Source organism: Thalia democratica, chromosome 2 (genome assembly GCF_965202585.1).
Source record: "Thalia democratica chromosome 2, ktThaDemo2.hap1.1, whole genome shotgun sequence".
Lineage (NCBI taxonomy): Eukaryota > Metazoa > Chordata > Thaliacea > Salpida > Salpidae > Thalia > Thalia democratica.
This window is the reverse complement of record NC_139166.1, coordinates 41,272,701-41,281,449: the sequence shown is the minus strand read 5'-3', so window position 1 is coordinate 41,281,449 and position 8,749 is coordinate 41,272,701.

Below are 8,749 nucleotides of genomic sequence, written 5' to 3'. Positions count from 1 at the left end.
CCAACTAAACAACAGTATTTTTAGCTACGCTAAACATATTATACTTATTGCAAATTATACTATACTTATTCAACATATTAGTACTTATTGCCACGCTAAATATAGCTGTAATTAAATGTAGCTGTATTTTAAATAATTAAGAAACATTTAAAAACATACAAAACAAAAAAATGTAACACAAATCTATTAATAAACTAAATAAAGTGTGGTACATTAATTTACGTAAACTCACCAAACTGACAGCTGCAAATCTAAGGCGCTTCTAATTGGTTAACATATTACTTATTTCTGTCTTTTGTTTTGTACATCGTTTGATTTTTTTAAACATTAAATTTTCAAACTTTTCGCATACTTTACGTTGCTTTTCTGATTCTATCTAGTTGCTGATATTTTTTCAGAATTTATCACTGATTTTGTTATTTGAATATTTTCATTAGCTTTAAAAATCCCAACAAATCTAGGAATATGCTTATTAAACCTAGTCTTGCAATGACGTTTAGATTTTTTAACAAGTATCTTGTTACAGGAGCAATTAGAAATATAAACACTATAACTTTTCCCATTATGCGAATTTCAATAATTCACGTCGATACTTACATGAGATTAGATACAAAAATTGTCCTAGATTTTTTGCGTTTCTGTGATTTATTTATTTAGCATGACGTTTTACCTGAATATCCTATTTTTTCAATCCAAATGTTTCTTAGAGAAGCTCTCCTTGTGAAGGTTAATTACTCTATTTAACGAGAAACTCTGGATTTCAACTATATCAAATTAAATTATATTTTAATCTCATTTTTCAGTAAAATAGACAAAAAAATCGTATATGCTCTGTGATTTGTAGTTTTCCCAATAAACGCTCCTTTTCTTGCTACAAAACGATAAAAAGTACAAATACTTACCCGTAATGGAAGTACACTAAAATCTCTATTTTTCCGAATAATTAAGATGATGTTTGTTATATATATATATATACTTTTAAGTTTGTTGAATATAGCGTTAATATACTTTAATTTTTTTGTATTAAATCACCAAATAGTCATCTATGTACTGCATTAATGTTGCTAACTTAGTAGATTTATAATAGTTTCATATTTCAAGTAACCGATTAAGAAGCTTGCTAAACTTGGCCATATAAGGAGTTTTTTATAAAACTATCTTTATTACATTTTATAAAAATAAAAATTTTTAAAAACTATTACTTGAAGTTAATAAAAAAAAGTAAAAAATTAAAAAAAACTAGCTGCTGTTAAAATTGTTTAACTTTGTTTTCAAATTTGTCAGTAAATTTAGGAACTGTTTTATATTATTATAAGTTTCTATAAAAGTTAATTTTATAGCTTTAAAGATTGGTTGTAAAGACATTTCTTTATTTAAAACTATATTTAAATAAGCTATGTGAGCATTTATTTTTTTACTACAAAAGGTTTTACCATTTAACTAAAAAGGCAAATGCGTTATAGTGGAGATCCACAAACAAATTTAGTACATAAACAAAAAGTATATATACAAAATTGCTCAACACTTCACATTAATTTTGGCAAAATTATGAGAGAGTCGATATAAACAAAGTCAGCAGAACTAAAGTTTTGACTATGATTTCTATATAGATCACACAAAATTTGGTTTTAATCATGTGACTTTATAGACTGAGACTGAAATAATTTATGATGAGCTCTATTTGTGAGCTAAAACTTGTTTAGTTGTGGAGGACTGACAGTTTTAATATTAGTAATCTCGGTCTGTTAGAACCTCATTGTCAGATAAAACTTATTTTTCTTAACACCAGGTTGTTCTTAGGCAGCCTTTGAAGTATATTTTCTGTTCATTTTATTTATATATTCTGATTTTAGACTTTGTTATAGAAATTAAAACAAACATGATCGTTTTGAATAAACAAAAAATATCTAAAAGTAAAATAAAAGATTAGTACTAACGAGTATATGTCCTTTATCTGAAATTCTTGATTTAATGAAAGTATTGAAATTGTTAAAACATCACAAAAATAATACAAATGTCATAACTTTCACACAACTAAGAGCTAAAGTATATAGGGAAATTTATACTTTAAAGTTTAAATTGAATACAAATGTTAGCTACTACTTTATGATGTTTTTTTTTTACAATTTTGTTCAAATCGTTTTCAGCTTTACTTAAATGTACATTTTTGTTTTATAGGGTTTTTTGTTAAAACATTCTAGTAATGATTTGAATTTTAATGTTTTAAATTCTAAATAATTACTCAGTTGTATAATGTTATAGTAGTTAAAGAACAAATATTTTTCTAAAGTATCAACAACTTTTCAGAGAAGTATTATTAAAATCTTAATGTCTGCAGTAATTTTAAGTATTAATCTACTATCAGATATATCTAGGAGCATATGACTCAAAAACTTTATGTGATCCATGCATAAAAGAAGGATATTATAGTGACGAAAAAATAGTAAGTTTAGATTTTAAAGATGATGGTATATACTATATACACTTGTAAAGTTGTAAAAATATATATAAATCGGTTATAAAAAGTATTATGCTTGTTTTTCTTATATAAAGTTATATACTTAGCATTGTTACTAAACAAAATGTCTTTGTTTTTTGTTTTAATTGTTTATAAAAATTAAATCTTTTTCCTACTATTTAGTTTTTATAGGAAAATTTAGTTACAAACAGTTAGATATCTCTCACATTTTTTTTTGCTAATAACTAGTTCACTTTAGCATATATTTTTATCAAGATTTAAAGTAGCTTGTGGCTTTTAACAAGCTAAACTTTTTTTTATTACATAAAAATTTATTATAAAATTGTTCATAAAAAATAATAAAAATAATTTTTAAGTGTTTTAGTTTTTTTTTAATTTGTTTATATTAAATTTTAAAAGTTGTAAGTAAAGTTAGCTACTTAATCTTTAAAAACATTAAGATTAAACAGGACAATTAGAATTAAAAATAGACAAAAATATAATGACCATCTTGTTCTTCAAAAAAATATTTTTAATTTATTTTACTCCGAAAATTTTTTTTCATGATTGTTAAAACTAAGTTCAAAATTTGTCAAAAATAAAATTGTTTTTTTTTTATGGTTTTTACTTCTATGAAGTTCAAAATATACACCTCTTTTAGCAAGGTTCAACCTACTTAACTGGAACAGGACCAGACTACAAATGTTTTTGTCTTTATGATGAAACACCAAGTGCCTACACTTGCGGTAGGCTATTTAAAACAAATTATAACGTTTAACTTTTAATTTTCAAGCGTTTTCTATCTAAATTGAAAATATAACTAATAAATAATCTGGTTTTATTTAAATTTTACAGGTGCTTCTTCAACTTCTAAAAGATTGTTCGCTGTACTTGTATCTTTGGTTATAACAGTAATCTGTATGTGAAGCTTATTTTAAACTGTCTACTTTTTTTTATTTAAATCTAAAGTTTCCCAAATAGCTTTAGAAAATATTAATAAATAATAAAACAGCTTTACTCATACCAATATTTAAACATATTTTATCAAAATCAATATATACTAAACTAATCAAAAATTTTATAGCAAAAACGTTTGCATTTTAAAATGAAAGTAACAAAATGTTTTACTAGATACGCATAAATGAATTTAAAACAGATTAAAAATTAAAAAGTTTATAGTTTGAATGTATTTGTAGTTTAAAAGCATACTTTTGTTTTCAACAAAAATGCAGTTTATTTTCTAAACTTTTATTAATATACTACTTATAAAAAAGCCTAGATATTTAAATAAAAAAATTACCTTAGTTTAAGCTAAGTTCTTTTTGAGGAAAAAATTCTATTATTTGTTATATACTATACTTTAATATACTAAAAAAATTATTTAGATTAGTTAGTTTTTTTAAGTTTTTGCTATAAAAAGTAAAAATAGTTCTTATATTTTTACGATTTGTTTTTTAATTATTTAAACATTTCAATAACTAATTATCCTATCAAAAACACTTAAGCTTACTAACGTGTTTTTAGAATTTTTAGAAGAACTATTCGCTAAAAAATTTATAAAAAAAATACTTATAATTGAAGTAAGCTAAAGTTTCGCAGATGTTCAAAATCAGATATTCGCGTTTTTGAACACTATTTCGCTTTAAACACGTTTTCGTAAAAATATAATGGAGCTTGCAAATATTATTTAATTTATACAAATAACATCTTTAACGATTTTTCTTGCCTTGTAGATATGACATTTTTGGTTTAGATTTTAAAAAAAACATCAAAAAAAAATTTTTTTGACCTAAAAGTTCAACTATTTTTTTCCTGTTTATTCTTTATAAAACAACTAAGTTTCGTAAAAAAATGAATGGAGCTTACAATTCTAATTAAATTTAGACAAAAACATCTCAAATGGTTTTTCTTTCTTTAAAGATATGATACTTTTGGTTTTAGTTAAACAAAAGCATCAAAAACTTATTTTATTAGACTTAAAAGTTCAACTATTTTTTTCTTTTTTATTTTATACAAAATAACTAAGTTTCATAGAAAGTTAATAGAGGTTACAATTCTTGTTAAATTTAGACAAAAAACATCTCAAATGATTCGTCTTGCTTTGTAGATATGACATTTTTGGTTTAAAATGATAAAAAAAGAAAATTATTTGTTTTTTGACCTAAAATTTCAATTAATTTTTTTCTTGTTTACTCGATATAAAAAACTAAGTTACTTAAAAATTTTATTGAGCTTACAATTCTTATTAATTTAAAGAAAGTACATCTTAAACGATTTTTGATGTTTTGCTTTGTAGATATTACATTTTTAGTTTAGATTAAACAAAAAAGTATTTTTTTAGACTATAAGTCCAACTAGTTTTATTCGTGTTTATACTACATAAACCAACCAAAAAAACGTCATAAAAATCTAATGGAGCTTACAATTCTTATTCATTTTAGACATAAAACATCTCAAATGGCTCGTCTTGCTTTGTAAAAATGACATTTTTATATAGATTAAAGAAAAACAACGAAATGATGAATATCTAAATTAGACTTGAAGAATTTTGTTATTTTAATCAAAAAAGTAAGAGCCTTTAAATTTTAACGATACACTTCGTGATCTTTTTTTCATTTGCTGCTTCTTTCTTTAATTCATCTGTTTGTTAAATTGCGTGAAAATAACTATTTCCATATACTTTAGTTTAATTTTTTTCAACTGTTACAAACTTTCAGCGGCTAAAATATAAATTCCAATTTCTACTCTTTTTTTTTATCTGATTTGTTCTCCGTATTGATAAATTTTACTTTTTATTTGTCATTTTCGGAAGTGCTCTCAGTATCTCTTCAGCTATCAGCATAGAGTTTAATAAAGTGTTGAAATTAAACTTAAGTTAGAGCACTTTCTTGTTTACTTAAAATGTCACAGTACTTTACCTCAATGACATGAATGCCACAATTTTTCCCGTCCACTTGTTTGTTGCTCATGCTGAATAAAACCTTCCCCCCAATTATTTAGCCATTCAATGCTTCCATAAGCTTGTTTAAAAATAGTGCTAAAAGTATATGAAACTATTAAAAATTACATCTTTTTTTGATAAAATACATAAGATACAAAGAGCTTTACTTCAGTTGACCGAGGCTTTTTTTGTATTTGTAAGTTGATCAGACTCTTTTGTTATAAGAGATCCGAAATGTAGATTTTTTGCGTTTAAATACTGTAAAAAAGATTTTTTACATTGAAAACTCCTTATTAACATTTGTACTAAACTATTTTCACTTACAAACAGTTTCTAATGTTTGTCATTAAGTTGAAAAAACTACAATATTGACTTGTACATGTAGAATTGTTTTAAGAGTTGTAACGGATATGTTTATAAAATTACTTCTATTGTTATATAAATGCTGAAATAGAGAGGCTCTCTATAACGAATTCTAGGTGCCGGTATTAACAGAAGAGTGAAAAAATTGTATTTGAAAATTTAGTGTTTTATTAATATATTTATAAAATTATCTATATATATATGCATATGTATATATAAATAAAGTTGCACAAAAATAAACTATAATCCGTTGTATATGCAATGAAAGATAACATCTGCTTAAACAAAAGAAGCAAGTTTGTGTCGTCTTGTAGACATAGAAAAAAATCGCTTTTGAACTTTAATAAGTTTGAATTTCACCTTATATTAATTAAAATTTTTATTTAACTTTTATTATTTTTATATTATTCAGTTTTCGGTTTAAGTTTGTAATGACTCACTGAAGTTTTATGAATTTTTGCCTGTTTATTGTCGATTGGGAAGTTAATTTTTGCACAAGCCGTTTTGCATGATTTTTAACAGTTTTAAGATTACGTAATAATGTGTTTATGCTTATATTTCAAATTTTATTTCAATGTTTTGTTTTGTGCTTTATTTTGAACTTGTTTTGCAGTTGAGAAAAGCGTAGGCACGAAACTTGAGTTCTGCAATTTTTCACGTCTTTTAATAAACTTTTTTATTAAAAAAGTCCTTAAGATGGGCTCTGTGTTGAAAAATTTAATTTATTACGTTTATCAACTTACTTCTATATACATATAATATTATTCCAATAAACAAACTGAAGATATGTTCTGTTTAACAGAACAGTGAAACAACTGTACTTGAAAACTTAGAGTTTCATTAATATATATATATATATACCACAGATATTTTTGTGTTAAAACTTTATTCCGACTAACGGCGTTTCACTGCTCTCAATTAAATTTAAGAACAGATTTATGGAGTCTATAAAATATTAACACACATTAGAAAAAAAGTATAATTATGTATAGTGTTTATGTGGGTAGTAACTATAAACGAACTTTATGGTATAAAAACAAAGTCTGCAATAAAAACATAAAATTATAAATTTGTCTACAAAAAATAAAAATTTAATAAAAGCAAACACTAACCTCAAAAAAGCTCTAAGAATAGGCAAGTTTTTAAAATGAAAATTAAATTGAGTTGTGCAGAAATGTTACGTCATAAAAAATTTAACAAATTGGTTAATAATTTATGCAGCTTAAAAACATGAAATATTAAATTTGCAAGTGTTTGTGATTGTAAATGTGAGTGTAGTGAAATAAATAAGTGCATAAGTAGACAGAGTTATTTAAAGTAGAATCGTCGGTTGTGGGGACAAATATTCGATAAATCTTGCCGCTTATTCAGAAGTAGGTCTTTATCTTCTGCTGCAATTACTGCTTTTTCTGTATTGCAAGTTGGGCAAATTCTACTTACTCCGTTGGATGCATGTTTGATCTTTGAAACAATACTCCACTCCATATTTGGCCTTTTACCGTACCTGTGAAAAAAGCTCCAGACGTAATCCGATAAACGCGTGCTTTGTTTTTTATTTATATTTTTAAAAGTATGTTTATGGTTAGCATATCTATCCTTAAAACTACCTGCTGTACTTCCGATATAAATTTTATCTGGCGCCTTACTTTCAACTTTAACTTTATAAATTACATTTTTAATTAAACAATTACCTTTTAATGGGCAGTTATCTTTATTTATTTTACGGCAATTACATGTTTTAGGCATATTACTTAACTTATCACTCTTAGGCTTAGTTGGTTTTGAATATTTATTTATAGTTTTATTGTTATGCATTTTACTTATACTTTTAGAGCTATTATCACTTACTTGTTCTAAGTTTTTTTTTATCATTTTAGAAATACTTCTAGTTATACGTTGATTATTGTAATCTACACTATTGATAAGTATAAGTATTAGCTAAAAGTAAAAGTAAAATTCATAACAATAAAACTATAAATAATTAATTATTATAATAAATAAAATAATAAATTAATAATATTAGAAAAATTTTATTTTTATTAACGGGACTAACTTCTTTCTCGATACCATATTCTTTACTCATCAGTAGTGTACACAAATTTTTAAAAATGTTAGTTATAGTTTTAATATCATCTGCATTTAGCACCATTCCAAAAATAAATCTGAACAATTCCTTTAAGCCTGTGTTCTTAGTAAGCTCGTTTGCTTTATTGTACAACAGTTTACTAAGGCTTAATTTTTAAATGTTATCATAAACTATATTTAAATTTTTATAAAGGGTTAATAACATTTTTTTTACAATATTTTCTAAAATCTAGAAAGGATTTTAAAAACAAGGGACACACATGTTTCATAGCGTGTCCAGAGGATATAAAATGAGTTAGTGTCAATGGAGGGTTTCCTTTTCTGTTTCCCTTATATTAAACAAATAAGTTAATTTGTTTTAGCTGTTTTTCTAATAAAACTTAACCTTTCACAGACATACAGTAGTAAAAAGGTTTCTTTCCTATGTTTGGTATTTTTCTAATTACAGAACCAGTTGAGTCAATGTAAAGACTAGGATTTTTTTTCTTATCTAAGCAATTGAACTAGCAATCTAAAGCTTTCCTCGAGATAAAAGCTACACATAAAACATCAAAGTCAACTTGTTGGAAATACCTGTATTTTTTGAAGCCATAAACACACGCTTTTACAAAACGAAAAAAAAACTTCGTTCGATTGAATTTTTAACTTAGTTATTGAATAAAATTTTAAACTTAAGTTTTTAAACCAATCAAAAACAATTATAAGTAGGTTTCAAAACACGTTTAAATCTAACCCTTTGGTTTTTGTGTTTCTTGACTCAGAGTGTCAAATTCCTTTTTAGTTTCAATAATCTCGTCAACCCATTTTCCTTTCTGCTTACTTTGTTGTTCGGAAAGCATTTCAGAAATGACCGCTTCTTTGTGTAACCGCTGTAATTCCCCGCATTTATTTGCTTTAATGGA